This window comes from Jaculus jaculus, chromosome X (assembly GCF_020740685.1).
Source record: "Jaculus jaculus isolate mJacJac1 chromosome X, mJacJac1.mat.Y.cur, whole genome shotgun sequence".
In the NCBI taxonomy this organism is placed as follows: Eukaryota; Metazoa; Chordata; class Mammalia; order Rodentia; family Dipodidae; genus Jaculus; species Jaculus jaculus.
The window spans coordinates 31,353,898-31,374,170 of NC_059125.1; the positions used below are offsets into that span (position 1 = coordinate 31,353,898).

General features: G+C 42.6%; 1 pseudogene; it reads right to left on the reverse strand.

Annotated features, from left to right (window-relative positions):
* Window positions 1–712: 712 nt before the first annotated feature.
* LOC101605574 lies at window positions 713–6,733 on the reverse strand (annotated as a pseudogene).
* Between the last annotated feature and the right edge of the window lie 13,540 nt (window positions 6,734–20,273).

Consider the following 20,273-nt stretch of genomic DNA (forward strand, 5'->3'; position numbering starts at 1 on the left):
CTTTTTGTACTTGTGTGAGTTCTCTGAATATGGTCTGTTCTAAATCTGTCCATTTTACTACAAATTTCATTATATCATTTTTCCTTATTGCTGAGTAGAATTCCATTGTGTAGGTGTATCACATCTTCATTATCCATTCATCAAACAACGGACATCTGGGTTGATTCCAAATCTTAGCTATTGTGAATTGAGCAGCTTTAAACATGGTTGAGCAATTATCTCTGCAGAGTGGAGCCTTTAGGGTAGATGCCCAGTAGAGGAATGGCTGGGTCAGTTGGTAGCTCAATTTTCATCTTTCTCAGTAGTCTCCATATTGATTTCCATAGTGGTTGTACAAGTTTGCAAGCACTTTTTGTTTAGGTTTTTCCAAGGTAGGGTCTCACTCTAGCCCAGGATTACTTGCAATTCACTAGGTAGTCCCAGGGTGGCCTCGAACTCATGGAAATCCTCCTACCTCTACCCCCCGAGTGCTGGGAACACTTTTTAATAGCTAAACCATCTTCCCAGCCTTGGAGTCAACTTTTTTTTTTTCATGGAATATCTGTCAACTTTATTTAACTTCATATCAACATATAATCACACACATAAAATACAACACCCACCAAAGGACATTCATCTCCTATGTTTACCTCTCAGAACTTCAATCCCTGGTTGAAGAAGGATGTTCACCTCACAACTAAGTCCTCAGCTAAAGAGAATCGTAAATGCTGGCAGTTCACAACTCACTCATTTACCTGCCCTACCACACAGTATAAGTTTTCCAATGAAAACAAAAATGGATTTCAGAAACCATGCTGACTTTTTTTTTTGCTTGTTTTAAATGTAGCCATCTGAATGGTTCTGTTTTATTTGTACAAAAAAGAAATAAGGCAGTTTATAGTCCAGTTAGCATAAGAAAACTGGGCCAAGCTCAAAGATCTCCTCCCATCTCAGATAGATTTCTACCTGGGAAACTGAACTGACCCCAGGGAGTGGCAGCTCCCAAGGAAGAGGGTCAGCGAGGCCATTGTCACTTGCACTGTTCATGGCCCGTGTATTCATCCATGTCCACATCAGAATCGAAGAGCGAGTATCCAGTGAAATCTGTGTCTGGGGTTCTGGAAAAACTGTTCTCGGCTCCCTCGTCTTCAAAGGTCTCTGTCCTTGAGTAAAAGCTGAAATCCAGCAGGGGTGTGTGGGTCTTGCTGCATTCACTGCTCTCTTCAGACTCATAGATGGTATTGTCATCATCAAGGTGCCACTCGGGCCAGAATTTCCTCCTGATCCTCTCACAGTACATGGCAAAGTTAATCAGTTCACCTTTGATTAGTCGCTCAGGTCTTGTCCATGGTAAAGTCCACATTGCTTGTGCCAGGTGTCCAAAGATGGTGGCACCAAGAGTGGAAAGCTTGGGTCCCATGATGTACTTCTTGTCACCAGTAGAAGTGCTCCTCCACCATCTTGGTCACGGCTTGTGACACAGCTCTCTCATGAGGGCCAAGGTTCTTGTTCAGGTTCACTCCCAGTTTCTCTTCCAAAAAGTCAATTATGAATTCTGTGCCAGACACTGTCTCATTATTATATTCAATCCAAGGCATTTTCCCTTGAGCAGACAGCTTTCCACCAAAATAGTTCTGATATGGTAAATCAGCCATCCGAAAATAAGTTTCCATTTTCAAACAAAAAGGAGATAAACTGGGGACACCATTGTTAGGTCTTGCAAACTGATGTAAAATAATAACATCTTTGGAGTCAAGCTCTTGCTGTTTCCTAATGGAACAGATACGCAGCTGTGGCCAGCAAAGCTCCCGGTCAAGTAAAGGGTTTTCTTCCACCAGGGATCGGAGCCCAGCCCTGCCATGATTCCACTGTAATCTTGCAAAGGGAAAGCGATGATGTCCCCATAAAAGGAGAAGGGCTCCTAGGACGTGGCCCACCAGCCCAAGGAGACGCTCTGGTTCCAGCTCAGGTCCACCATGCACGGCCCATACGAGGCAAAACCAACCCCCCAGTGCACGCTGCTCGGCTGGCTCCGGGCGCCCCTCTCAGGGCTGGCGTCGCCTGCGTGGGAAGGCCCGGCGCGGGCTCAGCGGCGAGCAGAGGGCGCGGGCGGCGGCAACCCAGGCGGCGGTGGCCGAGGAGGAGGAGGAAGGGCGCGGGCGCGCGCGGCTGCCCGAGCTGGAGGGGCCCCCGGGGCCCGGCTCTGCCAGCAAGGGCCTCTTGGCTGGAGTCAACTTTTGAAAGAAGTTTATTCTAGTTTCCAAGAGGAAGGGCAATTCATGCCTCACACAAACACATGGGAATGAACCAGTTTAGCCAGAGGGCAGAAGTGGTGAAGGGAAACCACAGGCAAAGGAAAGAGATGAGTGGGGCAGTGCAAGCAGCTCAACACGTTGAAGATTAGATCATTTGGATCATTTCAGCAGGTTGCAGTCCATGGGAATGGTCTCTTGTGTGTTAGTACCCAGCGCTTTGATGCCTGAGAGCAAAAGAATAGTATTCCAAACTTTGAGATCCTGACGAAAGAAGACAGATGGGAATATGAACTCAAGATTGTCCTATCAAAGGTATCAAAGACCCAGGCAAGCCTTTTAACATTTCAGGAAATAGCTAAGTGTGGGAGGAACAGTCACTACAGAGATTTTAAGGTCCTAAGATGTCAAGTATCATAAAATACAGGGGGTGGGGGGGAAACGGGCTGGGGAAATGGCTTAGCAGTTAAAGCAATGCCTGTGAAACCTAAGAACCCAGGCTCAATTGCCCACATACCACGTAAGCCAGATGTGCATGCCACACACATCTGGAGTTCGTTTACAGTGGCTACAGGCCCTCATGTGCCCATTCTCTCCCCCCTTCTGTCTCTCATAAAGAAAAATTATATATAAACACAATAATACAGTTCTCAAACCTATACCTTTCCCAAAGAATTCCACTATATAGTACTTCTTAGAACTGTTTGTTTTAAATGTTTTATTTATTCATTTATTTATTTGCAAGGACATTGAGAATGGGCAAGCCAGGGCATTTAGCTACTGCAAATGAAATCCAGACACAGGTGCCACTTTGTGCAGCTGGCTTTACCCAGATACTGGAGAATCGAACCTTGGTCGTTAGGCTTTGCAAGGAAGAGCCTTAACTGGTGAGCCATCTCTCTAGCCCTTGTTTTTTTTTTTTTTTCTTTATCTTTCTTTTTTTTTTTTTGAGGTAGGGTCTCACTGTTGCCCAGGCTGAACTTGAACTTGCAGCGATCATCGGACCTCAGCCTCTTGAGTGCTGGGATTAGAGAAGTGTACCACCACACCCGATTATTTTTATTTCTTACTAGACTTTTTTTAATGGAATAACTTTTCATCCAACTAGTACTGAATTGGGCCACTCTGACCTCTCAGTTACATTTCCTAAAAAGTTTTTTTTCTCAATTTTTATTAACATTTTCCATGATTATAAACAAAAATATCCCATGGTAATACCCTCCCTCCCCTAAAAAAAAAAAATTATGGCTTTGACAAATAACAACTAATTATTCAAAAATCTTATTTTAATGTTTATGAAACAAGAGGCCCAGAGAAGTGGATCTGAAGTTGGAGTAGGCACAATCTTTGACAGGGCTGATTAAAACACACATTGCTACAGCCTTGGAGGTTCTAATTCAGTAAGTCCAGGATGGGCTGAAATTCACATTCTAACCACCTCCCAAATGCAGCTGATGCTCTTGGTATGCAGGCCACATTTGGGGAACCAGTGGCTTAGAAGAACCATTAAATCACTTTATAATAATGTAGCAAACTGAACTTAAAATCCATCCAAACTAAACACTGAGCTACTGTAGTGAACCCAATGATGCCATTCTAAATATCTAACAACCAGTGTGGCTTGCCACGGACCAGGTGCTATGGTTTGCATGTGTCCCCTCAAGTACCATGTGTTAAAGGCCTGGTTCCCAGCCCAGGGCATTACTGGAAGAAAGTGAAACCTACCAGAGACTTAATGTGAGTATTTTTATTGTCACAATCATTGGGGTTTAGGCCATTGAGTGGAATTTGAGATCTCAGTACTTTCCTGTCACTCATTTTGAATCCCAGCCATGAAGTAAACAGTCTCATCATGAACTCTGGACCATGACATACTACTGCCCCACCACAGGTTCAAAGTGACAGAGCCAATTGATCATTGTCTATATTCCTGAAACTGTGAACCAAATTAAACCCCTTTACCCTTTTTAAGTTTAATATCTCTGGTATTTTATTATATAAATGGAAACTTGACTGAGATATCAAAGGTCAGGGGCCAATTTCAGTGGCTTCTACTGTGCCCAACATTACCTCTTAGATTATAGATATGGAGAGGTCCAGAAGGGCTGGCATGATGAGGCTCTAAGAGCAAGTTTGTAAAGAAGCATTTCAGTATTTAACAATGGCTGCAGAAGTATGAGATGAGACTGTCTAGGCTATGACTCAGAAATCAGAGGCAGGAAATGACTGGGATTCCAAATCCTATTCTAAGGTCTAATCCCCAATGACTGGGAAGAAAACTCACACAAGGCTGTACCTCTTAGAGGTTCCACTTCCTTAACTGGTAAGAACCAACAGATCTGGAAAGTATTATACTAAGTGAGGTAACCCAGGCCCAGAAAGCCAAGAGTCGCATGTTCTCTCTCGTATGTGGATCCTAGCTGCAGATGATTGGGCTTCTGCGTGAGAAGGAAAATACTTAGTAGCAGAGGCCAGTAAGCTAGAAAAGAGATATAAAAGGAAGAGAAAGTAAAGGGGGCACTTAATAAGATGTTATTGTATATATGTAAGTAGAAGAATAAATTAATGGGGGTGAAAAGGCCCAAAGTGAGGTCAGGGGAAGAGATTGAGTAAAGGTGGAGGGAGGGCTAATCAAAATCTAAGAGGATATAAATAAATCACATGGAATCCTACTTTTTTTGGACAATGGAACTCTCAGGAGCCATAGATTGTTGCTAGAAAATTTTCAGTGCCAGGGATGGGAGTGAGTTGTTGGCCAGGGAGGTCCCTGATGCCCCCAAAACATTATAGGCCATTGTCGAGGCCCTTGGCTTCCCACCGGGAATAGATGGTAAGACCCTATTGCTGAAGACTCCACATACTTGGGCTGCAAGGCCATTGAGAAATCCTGCTGGAACTGAGCTGATAACCTCCTCCATGTAGACCAGCTGACAAAAAGCTAGAAGAAGCCATTCTACATGTAGTCCAATGGGAGAAAGAGAAATCACCAGTGAAGATACTCAACAGTGGACACTGCAAACTTTATATTTGGCCAACCAGGCCAAATGAGCCAACAGGTGCAATAGTGGTGCACCTATGATGGTGGAAACCAACTGCCCTTCAATTGGACTGGAAGCCCACTCCATGGGAGGGAATACATCCCTGAATCTAAAAACTTAAAACAGGGGTAGTTATGACCCCTAAGGGTGTAACGTCTGCTACTGTCTGGCTAAATGTACATATTATGCTTATCAAGCTGCCCAGTAAGCACTTCTCTTAATGTTCATACCCTTATATTATTAATTCTACTCTCACTTTTGGTAGAGAATCTTCTCTTTTCAGATGGCAGTGACCTTGGGATGACTCAGAAGGCATCATGGTGCTGGAAAGAAGTGACCGCAGTACTGCAATATCTCTATCATGCCTTCCAAGGCTCAGGGTCTATTGCAGAAGAGGTGGCAGAAAGAATGTCAGAGCCAAAGGAAGGGCAGGACTCCTTACAACGTGCTCCCTCCAGACACAAAATGGCCTGCATATCCATGACCTCACAGTGCCTGACACTACCTACACAAGACCATCATAAAAGGAGGAAAAGATCATGACATTAAAATAAAAGAGAGACTAATTGAGATGGAGAAGGAATACGATGGAGAATGGAGTTTCAAAGGGGAATGTGGGGGGAGGGAGGGTATTGTCATGGGGTATTGTTTACAATTATGGAAGTTGTTAATAAAATTTGAAAAAAATATTAAAATAATAAAACTAAAAAAGTACAATTAAAAATATTTTAAAAAAAAAAAGAACCAACTGAATTGCAGATCGGAGTCAAGTTTCAAACATTCTTTGGATTGTGGCTGATGTAGTTAAAACCTCATTCTCAACCAGACTTCTGCCAGGTTGGGTCCTTAGAAAAGATCTTTTGCCTGGAAAACCACTTCCTCAGGAAACTTGCATGCATCTTTAAAGATTCAATTCATGGGGCTGGAGAGATGGCTTAGCAGTTAAGTCGCTTGCCTGTGAAGCCTAAGGACCCAGGTTTGATTCCCACGTAACTCAGATGCACAAGGTGGCCCATGTGTCTTGAGTCTGTTTGCAGTGGCAAGAAGCCATGAAGCACCCATTCTATCCATATCTCTCTATCACTCTTCCTCTCTCTCAAACAAATAAACATAAATGCTTTCCTTCAGGATAGGAGTCACAGTGTTGTTCACTTCTCTCATGAGTTTCTTTAATAATTTACCCTTGACCAAGTCTGGTTTTGGTCAAAGCAAGACGTATTCCTTTTTTCTAGAACTTTTTCCCAGTAAAATACTCAGTTGGATAGAAAAAAAGGGATGAGTATAAAATAAGGTAATGTTTACAAATGGGGAAAAGAAACTAAGATAAGATGTCTAAGATTTAACTCAATAGTTTCCATTTAGTAATACATATGAAAGTATCCAACACTAAAAGAACTTGTTTGATGCAATGTAATAGTTCCTACTAGCCTTCCAGCCATACCTTAGTAAGTACTCACCAGCCATATTTTTTGGCAATATCAGAACTGACTCCAGTGGCAGAGGTATAAGGATCACCAGCCTGCGCCTAAAGTGAGTTCCAGGTCAGCCTGAGCTAGAGTGAGACCCTACCTTGTGAAGACCAAAAAAAAAAAGGAGAGAGAGAGAGAGAGAAGTATGCAGTTGGAGAGATGGCTCAATGAGTAAGGTGCTTCCCTGCAAAGCCTAATGACACAGATTTGATTACCTAGTACCCATGTAAAGCCAGATACACAAAGTGGCACACTCATCTAGAGTTCGTTTGCAGCAGCTAAAGGCCCTGGCATTCTCACTCTGTCTCTCTCTCTCTCTCCCTAATGAGCCAAGCTCAATTCCTCAGTACCCACATAAAGTCTGATGCACAAAGTAGCGCATGCAGCTGGAGTCCATTTGCAGTGGCTGGAGGCCCTGGCATACCCATTCTTTCTGTCTGTCTCTCTTCGATCTCTCTCTGCTTGCAGATAAATAAATAAAAATGGTTTTTAAAAATATAATACAGCTGGGCATGGTGGCACATGCCTTTAATCCCAGCACTTGGGAGGCAGAGGATAGGAGGATCAGCAAGAGTTCAAGGCCACCCTCAGATAACACAGTAAATTCCAGGTCATCCTGGGCTAGAGTGAGACCCTACCTCAAAAAAAAAAAAAAGTAATACAACTCCTTAAGCCCATCACTACATGGGGTCTCAGACAAGAACAGAAACAGAAGCCTCAACTAAGAATTGTCAGATTCTATGGAGTTGTAGCCAGAAATGTATTAGAGCTGGCTCTGGTCTTCAACTTCCCCTCTCTTAACTCACACTGCCTAGGCAATCTTTTCTTAGGGTGATGGATGCTAAACTTAGAAAGAAACTACAGTGGGCCTTAAAAGTTTGTTATGAACAAGTTTAGGCAGGAAATTTCAAGACTTGAAGATACAAACTGTGTTTTAGAGAGGACACAGAAATATGTCCTATTGGCATTGAAGATCCTTCATCCCATAACAAGGAGCATTTGCAAGGAGGGCAAGCGTGGTGCCCCCTGGAAGCTAGGACCAAGAGCAGGATCTCACTTGCCTAGAACTAAAAGTAAAGCTGTAGCTGCCTATCACATAACTCACAATAGTAAATCCTTTTCCATCAATCCTATCCAAATATATTTAAACTATAAGATTATTTTTAAGCAGAGAAATATAGATAACAAATTTCAGAGATCAATTGTAACCAAAAGCCTTGACAACTAAAGCAAAAAGAAAAGATCTCAGTTATAAGTTCTTAAAGTAATTTATGCAAGCTCATTTCTTTAGGGAGACAATGTTTTTCAACATGTCAAATTCTCAGAACATTTTATTGTGTTACTATGATATAAAATATATCAGATGATATATGAATCTCAAAAACAATACATTATGTAAACAGAAAAGATCATTTGTCTTTCTAGGGAGGTGATAAATGCTGAATTACACAATAGACTGCTTTACTGATATTAGCCATGAATTCCATTCGGAGTTTACTGTTAACTCTCAAAAGCTTAGCATTATTTAATGGTAATAACTCCCAATCATAGCCATTCAGATGATCAATTTTATTTAAATAGCTATGCTCCTATAATGGTGAAAGGCTGTATTATGATTTTGAGGCTAGCACAAAAAGACCCATGTCATAGTATAATTAAGAACTGTTGGGGGACTGAAGAGATGGCTTAGCGGTTAGGATGCTTGCCTGCAAAGCCAAGGGACTCAGGTTCGATTCCCCAGCACCCATGTAAGCCAGATGCACATGGTGGCACATGCATCCAGAGTTTGTTTGCAGTGGCTAGAGACCCTGGTGTGCCCATTCTCTCTCTCTCTCTCTCTCTCTCTCTCTCTCTCTCTCTCTCTCTCTCTCTCTCTCTCTCTCTCATAAATAAATAAATAAAAAGAAAATAATGGATATACTTACTATAATCCATTTTGTAAAAAAATAACTTTATTTTTTCTTAAAGTCACTACCCCTTGAGCTGGGTGTGGTAGCACACACCTTTACTCCCAGCACTAGGGAGGCAGAGGTAGGAGGATCACTGAGTTCAAGGCCAACCTGCAGCCTGAAACTACAGAGCTCCTGGTCAGCCTTGGCTAGAGTGAGATCCTACCTCAAAAAAAAAAAAAAAATCAACACCCCTCACCCCCCACGTTAAAAGCTAGACATTAAAGTACTAAATATAATGATCTTGGTAAACCAAATTGCTATGCTCCTGGAAGCCCTTCCCTACTGTTTCCCCTAAGCATTTCTATCTGAAATGATAATGAATAAAAAAACTGCTGACCTCACTCTCCATTGGAGAATTTGCTTCTCTTTTTCAGTTGGACACAGATCCTGAGGAGAGATTCAACCCATTGCACCTCACCAGGGCCTCAGCTGAAACCATGGAATAAGTGGGGAAATGAGCAAGAATGCTGCTTTCTTCATGAACCTGGTACCAGCAAAAGAATGAAGGAGACAGACACAAAGAATACTCAACTGCTTCCAAACTAGATACCCAGAGACACAGAGGCTCCCAAGACCTCATCACTGAAGTAGAACTAAAACGAACCCAACATGACTCAGGGAAATTCACAGAAGAGTGGGTGGAAAGATTGTTAGAGCCACATGTTGGGACATTATGCACAGAGACATTGCCTCTTCCCCATAACTGATGGCTAACCCCACAATGCATGACCCACATTCCCCAACAAGGAGGGTTCCTTAGGAGGGGGGAGGTTACGGAGGAGGCTAATGATGTTACCAACATGACTGTATACATACTATGTACATAACTAATAATAATAAAAAAAAGGAAAGAAAATGAACAAGCAGGGGTCTAAACTAGAAAGAAGCAATCAGCCTGACAAGAACACACCAGTGGCACATAGCCTTGGTGGGTAACCAGTGGCTTTCTAATTGACTAAGAGATCTGCTTAGTGGAACTGAAAACCAGGAATGAATCCTATGGAGACAAAGATTATGCTCCCCGATGTCAAGCTTCCACTAGTCTTTATCTAAGAGAGGGTCTACATCCAGCTTAAGCATCCTAAATTATGACTGGAGAGATAGCTTCACAGTTAAGGCATTTGCCTGCAAAGCCAAAGGACCCAGGTTCGATTTCCCATGTAAGCCAGATGCACAAGGCGGTGCATGTGTCTGGAGTTTGTTTGCAGCAGCTGGAGGCCCTGATGCACCCAATCTCTCTCTCTCTTCTCTCACTCTCTCTCTCTTTCAAATGAATAAATTTTATTTTTTATTTATTTTTATTTTTATTTTTTTATTTTTCAAGGTAGGGTCTCACTCTAGCCCAGGCTGACCTGGAATTCACTATGGAGTCTCAGGGTGGCCTCGAACTCATGGCAATCCTAACTCTGCCTCCCGAGTGTTGGGATTAAAGGCGTGCGCCACCACGCCCGGCTCAAATGAATAAATTTTAAAAAGTGAAAAATTAAAAAAAAAACTTTCTAAATCAATAATGCTTACCCAATTTAACCTATGCTTACTTCACTCTACATTGGAGAATCTGCTTTTCTTTTTCAGAAGGTAGCAAGACTCAAAGAGCCATGGGCAAACTATGCAGGATCATAAAACAGCAGCCCACAGTTTCAGGCCACTGAGTCACTCTCCCCAAGTAGGGGTAGATATTTTGAGGATTTTCAATCACCTTGGTTCCTTTAGTAAACACCCCAAGGCCTAACATAAAGGGCTATGGATGCTACTTAATAAATAAATGATCACCTTGTGGTCATTGTGAACTGTGTAATACAGGTTGAACATCTCTAATTCAAATATCTGAAATCCAAAATGCTGCAAAATTCAAATCACCGGGCCAAGGAAATGGCTCACCAGGTAAAGTGTTTGCTTGCAAAGCTTGATGGCATGAATTTGATTCCCTAGTACCTATGTAAAGCCAGATGCACAAAGTGGAGTATGTGTCTGGAGTTTGTATGAAGTAGCAAGAGGCTCGGAGGCACCCATGTTCTCGCTCTTGCACTCTCTCTTTCTCTTCCTCCCCACCTCCTTTAGGACTTTAGGACTGGAGAGATGGCTCAGCACTTAAGGTGCTTGCCTTCATACCCTAATGACCTGGGATCAATTCTCCAACAGGAGCATGAAGCAGTTAATCATGTTCAATCCACAGTTAGCAAGCAGAGACAAAATGCCTGTATTCAGATCCCTTTCTCCTTTTTATTCTGTCTAGGACCCCAGCCCATGGGAATGACACCACCCACATTTAGGGTGGATCTTTCCACCCCTCACAAATATGTCCAGCAATTTCCATAGCAATTCTAAATCCTGTCAGATTGACAAGTGAGCTTAAAGGTGACCTTTAAGCTATGTGCATAATATGTGTATGAAACAAAAGTAAATTTCATGTTTAGGCTTTGGTCTCATGCAAATACATGCAAGTATTCCAAAATCTAATTCATCCCAAGCATTTTGGATAAGGAATATTCAATTTGTATTGAGTGTTATTCTGGCATAAAGAATGTCTGAGTCTGAGGTCCCTGATGCCCCCAAAACATTATAGGCCATTGCCAAGGCCCTTGGTTTCCCACCAGGAATAGATGGTAAGACCCTATTGCTGAAGACCCCACATACTTGGGCTGCAAGGCCATTGAGAAATCCTGCTGGAACTGAGCTGATAACCTCCTCCATGTAGACCAGCTGACAGAAAGCTGGAAGAAGCCATTCTGCATGCAGTTCAATGGGAGAAAGAGAAATCACCAGTGAAGATACTCAACAGTGGACACTGCAAGCCTTATATTTGGCCAGCCAGGCCAAATGAGCCAACTGGTGCAATAATGGCAAGTCCGACATGGTGGAAACCAACTGCCCTCTAATTGGACTGGAGGCCCGCTCCATGGGAGGGAATACATCCCTGATACTGAAAACTTAAAACAGAGGTAGTCATGAGCCCTAGGGGTATAACATCTGCTGCTGTCTGGCTAAATGTATATACTATGCTTATCAAACTGCCCAGTAAGCACTTCTCTTAATGTTCATACCCTTATATTAATGCTACTCTCACTTTGGGTAGAAATTCTTCTCTTTTAAGATGGCAGTGACCTTGAGATGACTCAGAAGGTATCATGGTGCTGGAAAGAAGTGACTGGAGTACTGAGTAACATCTCGATCACACCTTCCAAGGCTCAGGGTCTAATGCAGAAGAGGTAGTGGAAAGAATGTCAGAGCCAAAGGAAGGGTAGGACTCCTTACAACGTGCTCCCTCCAGACACAAAATGGCCTGGATATCCATGACCTCACAGTGCCTGACACTACCTACACAAGACCATCATAAGAGGAGGAAAAAATCATGACATCAAAATAAAAGAAAGACTGATTGAGATGAAGAGGTGATATGATGGAGAATGGAGTTTCAAAGGGGAACGTGGGGGGAGGGAGGGTATTGTCATGGGGTATTGTTTACAATTATGGAAGTTGTCAATAAAAAAATATTAAAATAAATAAAGTTGCCAACAACAACAACAAAAAAGAATGTCTGAGTCTGTTCCATCACGGTAATGAATTAATGTATCACTTATATATATTTTGGAATCTGAGAATCAAAAATTCAGATAACATCTGGGTAAGATGGTGGCGTAAGACCTACTCAAAAACAGCCTAGGGGGGAAAGAAGCAGAAAAACAACAAAATACACTCTTCTACCAAAAAGTGAAGGTGTACAAGAAATTATCAACCACAGCAGAGAAGTAGGAGAGACCCAGAGCTTCCAGAGACCACAGAAGCAGGCAGAAGAAGCTCTAGCAACTGTGTGGGTCCACGCGGCCACCAGCCTCAGCCTGAGCCACAGGAGAAACCTGGTTCAGGGATTTTCCACTCACACTAGCACACTGGCAAACTCAAGAAACTTGAAGAAGACAGAATGGACCGACTGAGCAGCTCATGAGGGAGAGGATCACAGGGAAGAGCAACGCAACTCTGGTAGAACTTCAGGCACCCTCCACAGCCTCCCATTCCCCAACCACTAGTGCCAATAAGGACTGGAGACCTGGGGAAGGGAACTCAGCTACACAGCACACAGCATCACTGATCAGAGCAGCGACCCACGGACCCAGCCAGCCTTGCTGAGCCCACAGCACAGTAAAGAGGGACCCAAGCGGACATGCCACATAGCTGAGACCAAAGCCATCCCAAAAGATAACAGGGCCTACTTTCACCAGGTTACTACCCACCAAAACAGCCTGATATATTGGCCTGCATTGGAAGTGTTAATCACACCTATGTCAGAGCAAGTTATGTGTTAAATTATTTTTTCTTTCAAATTTTTATTAACTTCCATGATGATAAAAAATATATCCCATGGTAATACCCTCCCTACCCCCACTTTCCCATTTGATATGTGTTAAATCTTGATGGATGGTCCTATTTGCCATTCTTAAATAAGCTATATTTTGGGGTTGCCCTTTTTTTTTTTTTTTTTTTGGTTTTTCAAGGTAGGGTCTCACTCTGGCCCAGGCTGACCTGGAATTCACTATGGAGTCTCAGGGTGGCCTCGAACTCACGGCAATCCTCCTACCTCTGCCTTGAGTGCTGGGATGAAAGGCGTGCGCCACCATGCCCGGCATGGGGTTGCCCATTTTTTGCTTCCTCATTTATAGTGCCTTTGTCTCTTCTGCCATTCGTGGGGGGCAGGGTCTCACTGAGCTACAGATTGACCTGGAATGCTTTGCAGACCAGAAATCACAGCCTCCCGGCTAACAGGATTAAGGATGTGAGGCAACACACATCTCTAGGGACTTTAACTTTGTTAGATGATCTATTTGTTTTAACACCCACTCTTACATAAATACTCCATGCTGATTTTAATTGAATCTGTGTATTTTTCAGTTGAATTTTAGATTTTGCCTGTATTTTGTTCCATTCAGCCTACTAGAGTACTTGCAAAGCAGGAAACCCAACACCAAGGGCCACTCATTACTCTGAGAATCATTTAAGAGCTACACCTGGCACCTTAGGCTCCTACCTGAAAGATTTACACATCTAAGAATACTGCAGTTAATTAGAAACCCCAAGCATCTAACCGGGTGTGGTGGCGCATGCACTCGCACTTGGGAGGAAGAGGTAGGAGGATTGTTGTGAGCTTGAGGCCACCCTGAGACTACATAGTGAATTTCAGGTCAACCTAGACTATAGCGAGACCCTGCCTTGGAAAAAAAAAAAAAAAGACCACAAACAGAATACCAAATGCATTTCAATCATTAGGGAATGAATAGACAATAAGGCCAGAGTTACTGGGACAAGTGATGCTCACAAGTAGCAAGTAGCATGCCAAAGTAACCAAATCTTTGTCTGTTGCCTACCAGAAAAAATAAATAAATAAGTAAACAGGAATAATGATAAATGAAAACCCTGATTATGAAAAGCAAACATTTAAGACACTGAAAAAATATAGATGGAAAATCATGCTAGTAAGGTTTCTACAACATGACAGAAAAAAAACACAAACCTTAAGGGCTAGAGAGATGCTCAGTGGTTAAAGGCACCTTCTAGCAAAGCCTGAAGGCCTGGGTTCAATTTCCCAGTACCCACATAAAGCCAGAGGCACAAAGCAGCGCATGTGTCTGAAGTTTGTTTGCAGTGGCACTAGGCCCTGAGGCACCCATTTTCTTTCTCTCTCTCTCTCCCCAACCCCTCTCATTATGTGACTCTGTCTCTCAAATAAGTAAATTATTTTGAAAAAATTAAAAAATGTCTCAGCACTTGGGAGGCAGAGGTGGGAGGATCGCCGTGAGTTTGAGACCACCCTGAGACTACATAGTAAATTCCAGGTCAGCCTGGGCTAGAGTGAGACCCTACCTCAAAAAAACAACAAAAAGCCGGGCGTGGTGGCGCACGCCTTTAATCCCAGCACTCGGGAGGCAGAGGTAGAAGGATCGCCATGAGTTTTGAGGCCACCCTGAGAATACAGAGTGAATTCCAGATCAGCCTGGGCTAGAGTAAGACCCTACCTTGAAAAATGGCCCTAGCACCCCCATTCAGTCTCTCTCTCTCTCTCCCTCTCTCTCTTTCTCTAATAAATAAACAACATTTTTTTTTAAAGAAGAGCTGGGTGTGGTGGCACACACCTTTAATCCCTGCACTCAGGAGACAGAGGTAGGAGGATCACCATGAGTTCAAGGCCACCCTGAGACTACATAGTGAATTCCAGGTCAGTCTAGACTAGAGCAAGAGGCACAACCTTAAAAGAAAATGTACTCACATAAATCCAGATGCACAGAGTGATGCATGCACCTGGAGTTCATTTGCAGTGACTGGAGGCCCTGAAGTGCCTATTCTGTCTTCTCTCTTTCTCTGCTTGCAAACAAATATTCTTTTTTTTTAAATTTTAAATAGTAGTTGTTGGCCTGGGTTTGATTACCCCATACCCATGTAAAGCCAGATACACAAAGTGGCAAATCCATCTGGAATTTGTTTGCAGTGGCAGAATACTCTGGCACACCCATATGCTCCTGCTTCTTTCTGTCTAATAAATACACAATATTTTTAAAAACTAAAAAGTTAAGCTGGGCATAGTGGCATACACCTTTAATCCCAGCACTCAGGAGGCAGAAGTAAAAGGCCTGCCATGACTTCAAGGCCAACCTGAGACTACAGAGTGAATTCCAGGTCAGCCTGGGCTACAGGGAGACCCTATCTCGAAAAACAACAACAACAACAAAAAAAAAAAATTAAAAGATAAAAATTAAAAAAAAAAAAAACTAAGATAAACTGGGTGTGGTGGCGCCTGCCTTTAATCCCAGCCCTCAGGAAGTGAGATCAAGGCTAGCCTCAGACTACATTGTGAATTCTAGGTCAGCCTGGACCACAGTGAGACCTTACCTCGAATAATAATAAGATAAAAATAAATAAAAACAAGCTGGGCATAGTGACGCACACATTTAATCTCAGCACTTGGGAGCAGATGTAGGAGGAATGTCATGAGTTCAAGGCTACTCTGAGACTACATAGTGAATTCCAGGTTAGCCTGGGCTAGAGTGAGACCCAACCTCAAAAAACAAAATAAATAAATAAATAAATAAAAAGATTATTGCATTTGACCCCAACAATCCACATGGAGCTGTTGTTATGATATTCCTATCTTGTACATACACACAGTGGGCCAAGATCCTATGTATGAAGTGGCAGAGCCAGTGGTCTATGTCAAGAGCCTTTGCTTAAAACCACTTTTACATCCTGCATCCCATAAATAGTCTTTACAGGAATTGGTGTTGCTTGTAATGAGTACCTTGTCTTGCATATGAAGTGTTTTTTTCTTTTTTTCTTTTTTCCAAAGGTAGGGTCTACTAGGGAAGCTCAAAACTCATTAAAGTACTGAGAATAAGGGAGTGCTGAATGACTGCTCAGCACTCAATAACACATCTCTAGTTGGGGGCCACTGGGGAGGAGGGGTGAATGGAATATGGGAACCAGAGGATAGTGGAGAGTGCTTTGAGGCATTGTCTTCTGGTTGTGAACTGGCCATTGTGTTTATGCCTCACAGTAACTATCATTTCCTACAAAAGACCTGCATAACATTGAGTCTGAGGAGAAGGGACATGTGGAAAAAATGTAGACACAACACACAGCTTAGAGCAGATTCCAACCCACCTTAGTTGAACCCCAGACTAACCCAAAAATGGTTAAGAAATCAATACTTAGCCAGGCGTGGTGGTACATACCTTTAATCCCAGCACTCTGGAGGCAGAGGTAGAAGGATCACCATGAGTTCGAGGCCACCCTGAGACTACATAGTTAATTACAGGTCAGCCTGGACCAGAGTGAGACCCTACCTCGAAAAACCAAAAAAAAAAAAAGAAAGAAAGAAACCAATACTTGTTGCCATATATTGTTGACACTTCGTTACTGGGCAGTATTGTCACAGCAGTAATTCCTCTTGATATACAAATCTTCTTTATTAGTCAGCTTCACATTACAATAACAAAATACTCAAAGCAATTAACTTATGAAAGAAAGGTTTGTTTGGTCTCTCTCATTGATGTGAAGGGCATAGAGCACAATCTGGTGCCCCCTAACTCTGAGCTTCTGCAAAGGATGGCACATCATGGTATAACATAGCAGGTAAAACCACTTATATCATGAACCAGGAAGCGGAGAGCAGGATAACGAGGGGGGGGGGGTAACTACCCATTTAAGTGTACATACCCACAACCTAAAAACTGCCCCTAGGCCCCACTTTTCAAAGATCCATGGCACTTCACAATAGTGCCACCCGGTGGACCAAGTCCAACATGTGGACCTTTGGAACACATGCATCCAAACCATGCCAAACTAATTATTCTGAAGGGCAACTGTACTCATTTCCTAGGAATGATGTAAGGAAGGACCATGAACTGGGTGGCCTACACAACTTATTTTCTCAGCTTGAGAAGTTAGAACAATCAAAGTGATTACAAGGCTGGTTTCCTCTGAAGGCACCAAGGGAAGAAAATCAGTCCAACGCCCCTCAGCTGCTAGTGGCTTTGGGCATTCCTAGGCTTACAAGTGGCATTCTCCACACATCTTCACAGAACCTCTATGTTGAAATCCCCGATTTTATAAGGACATTACACATACCAGAAAAAATAGATCCACCAAAAGGACTGTATTTTATTACCCAGCAATATACAATTTCCGAAGAAAGTCACTTTCCAAGATGCTGGGAGTTGGGACTAACATCTTTTGGGGTAACACAATTCAACTCACAACATCATCCCAGATATTTCTGGAAGTGAGGTTGAAATAAGACTGGAAAGGTGGGCTGGAGAGATGGCTTAGTGGTTAAGTGCTTGCCTGTGAAGCCTAAGGACCCCAGTTCAAGGCTCGATTCCCCAGGACCCACGTTAGCCAGATGCACAAGGGGGCGCACGTGTCTGGAGTTCATTTGCAGTGGCTGGAGGCCCTAGCGTGGCCATTCTTTCTCCCTCTCTCTGTCTCTTTCTATCTCTGTCTGTCACTCTCAAATAAATAAATAAAAATAACAATTTTTTTTTAAAGACTGGAAAGGTTTGATAGCTCTTGGGTAATTAGGAAAGGATTTACTTTCCTATAGTGTGCTAAAGTGTCTTAGGATCACTCTTACTTCCAAACATTAAGATTGTTTTTTAGACATGCAGATCAAATCCCTTCCACCCGTGCACATCCCTTAAACTACAATGCATGTGGTTTCTGTATAGCCTTCACCTTATTAAGCCTACACTTCCCCTTCATGCTTCTATTTCCAGTAGCCCTCCCAATGCCCTGTTATTGTGGATGGTACTTTATGCTTCTTTTTCTTTGTTGCTGAAGAGGCTGCCCACATGTTCTTTCCTCTACACATTGCCTGACTATATCTCAAAGCTTGTCTCCCCTGACCCCCTATACAGAAGTTCCAGCAGAAGTGGTCCAGTAAGTGCTCCTAAGAGCCGTTCTCAAATATCAAAATGGAATCATAACCTCTAATCTTTTCCCTTATTATTCTTTGTATTTTCAATAAACCTGCAAAAGGCCTGAGCACAAATTGAAATTTGTTCCAGTTTTTACTCTCCACAGAAATAAATAAACTCACCTAAACCCATGAAATCAAAGCACCATCCAAGCTGCAGCAAATTACATGTTTAGGAGAGTCAAGAGTATAATCCCGTATCCTGTGCTCAGAACTCTCAGTGTACAATAACTGTATGCTGAACAGGCTTCTGTGTTCTTTCAGATTTGAACAAACTTGAAAATGTCTTCACTAATGGGCCTCTACCTACCACTATTTTGTTAATATTTGAAATGTTTGGAATACCAGTATTTTAGGGGGGAATACTACAAGTTTATATGCAAGTCCTATATTAGTGGCTCATCAAATTGCCTTTCTTTTTTAGTGCTGGAGATTGAACCCAGGTACTTGCACATGCTGGCCTGCACTCTGCCATTTAACCACGCCCATAGTCCTGATATTTTAATATCCATGAGAACATTACTAATCATAGCAACACCTATTATTTTCTTTTTATTTATTTATTTATTTATTTATTTATTTATTTATTTATTTGAGAGCGACAGACATAGAGAGAAAGACAGGTAGAGGGAGAGAGAGAGAATGGGCGCGCCAGGGCTTCCAGCCTCTGCAAACGAACTCCAGACGCGTGCACCCCCTTGTGCATCTGGCTAACGTGGGACCTGGAGAACCGAGCCTCGAACCGGGGTCCTTAGGCTTCACAGGCAAGCGCTTAACCGCTAAGCCATCTCTCCAGCCCAACACCTATTATTTTCAAGGCAACTTATTACAATACATTGACATTTGAAACATTTGAATTCAGCAGTGGCTCGGAATACCACTTTCCACTTTTTTTTATTTTTTTTTAGCAAAAGGGTCCATCAGATTTTCCATTAGTCAGTACAAAAAAGTAGTCTAGACTGAGCACATCTTTAATCCCAGCACTCCAGAGGCAGAGGTGGGAGGATTGCTGTGAGTTCGAGGGCAGCCTGGAACTACAGAGTGAGTGCCAGGTCAGCCTGAGCCAGAAGGAGAACGTACTTTGAAGACGAAGAAAACACAAAGTAGTCCAGCCTGGCTGTCTTATGAGCATACACCTGGTGGTGAGAAGTTGAGACTGTTGGGCCATAACTCAGGCATAGCAAATCAAATGTTGTCTTCCACAAGATCCTCAAGTTAGATGCATGTGCACTTAAATGGGAAATTCTGCCATAGTTTTAGCCTTATTAGACTCCGTTCAGATTTTTCTTCATGAGATATTGTGATTAAATTGTATATTTTCATACACACTTTCGACTTCCAGAACTGTTATTTTAGAAAAGTTCATTTATAGTAATTTGCCAAAAGGAGCAACAGGAAACTGAACATAAGCCATATAGGTAATCTATAGAAGCATTTAATGCTACATAAATATGCTCACATTGTCAATACTTCCCCCTGGATTTTACACCAATGGATGGTTCTTGCCTGACTCAGTCTTCCAGTAACAATAACATGCTAATTTTTCACCTTACACTCATCCACCTTAATTCATATTCCACATTCTGCAAAAGAACTTTACCCATTAGTGTACTTGTGTCCGTTTTACTTTTATATTGTCCACATACCCCTCAAGACTTCGTTTTTGAATGGCTTATAATCTGCTACTATATATCTGGGTTCATTAAGTGGGAGCCAGAATGAGCCGTGGAACCCTCTACTATGGTCTCTGTAGCCTGGCTAGCATTGGCACGTGAGTCATCACATTCTTCCCCGAGCTTTCTAGGACCCAGGTGAACACCTGGTATGGGAGCTCAACATGGGGGGAGGATAGTGATAGTCAAGAGCAAGGCCAATGGAAAGCAAACAAACAACAAAAAAAAGCAAAAAAAAAAAAGAAGAAGAAGAAGAAGAAGACTCAGTCACAGAAGTGGCTGTCAGCTCAAAGGGCTGCCTTTATACCTGATGCATTGCTCTAGAATTCCAGTCTACCCCTGCACACCTTTCGAGTTTCTGATCCTTCTCAGCCAAAGAAGAACCAAGAAGGAAACCTGCAGGTGAAGCACAGGCTTTGAAGTTTCCATTCAGCAGTTTAAGGACTCCAC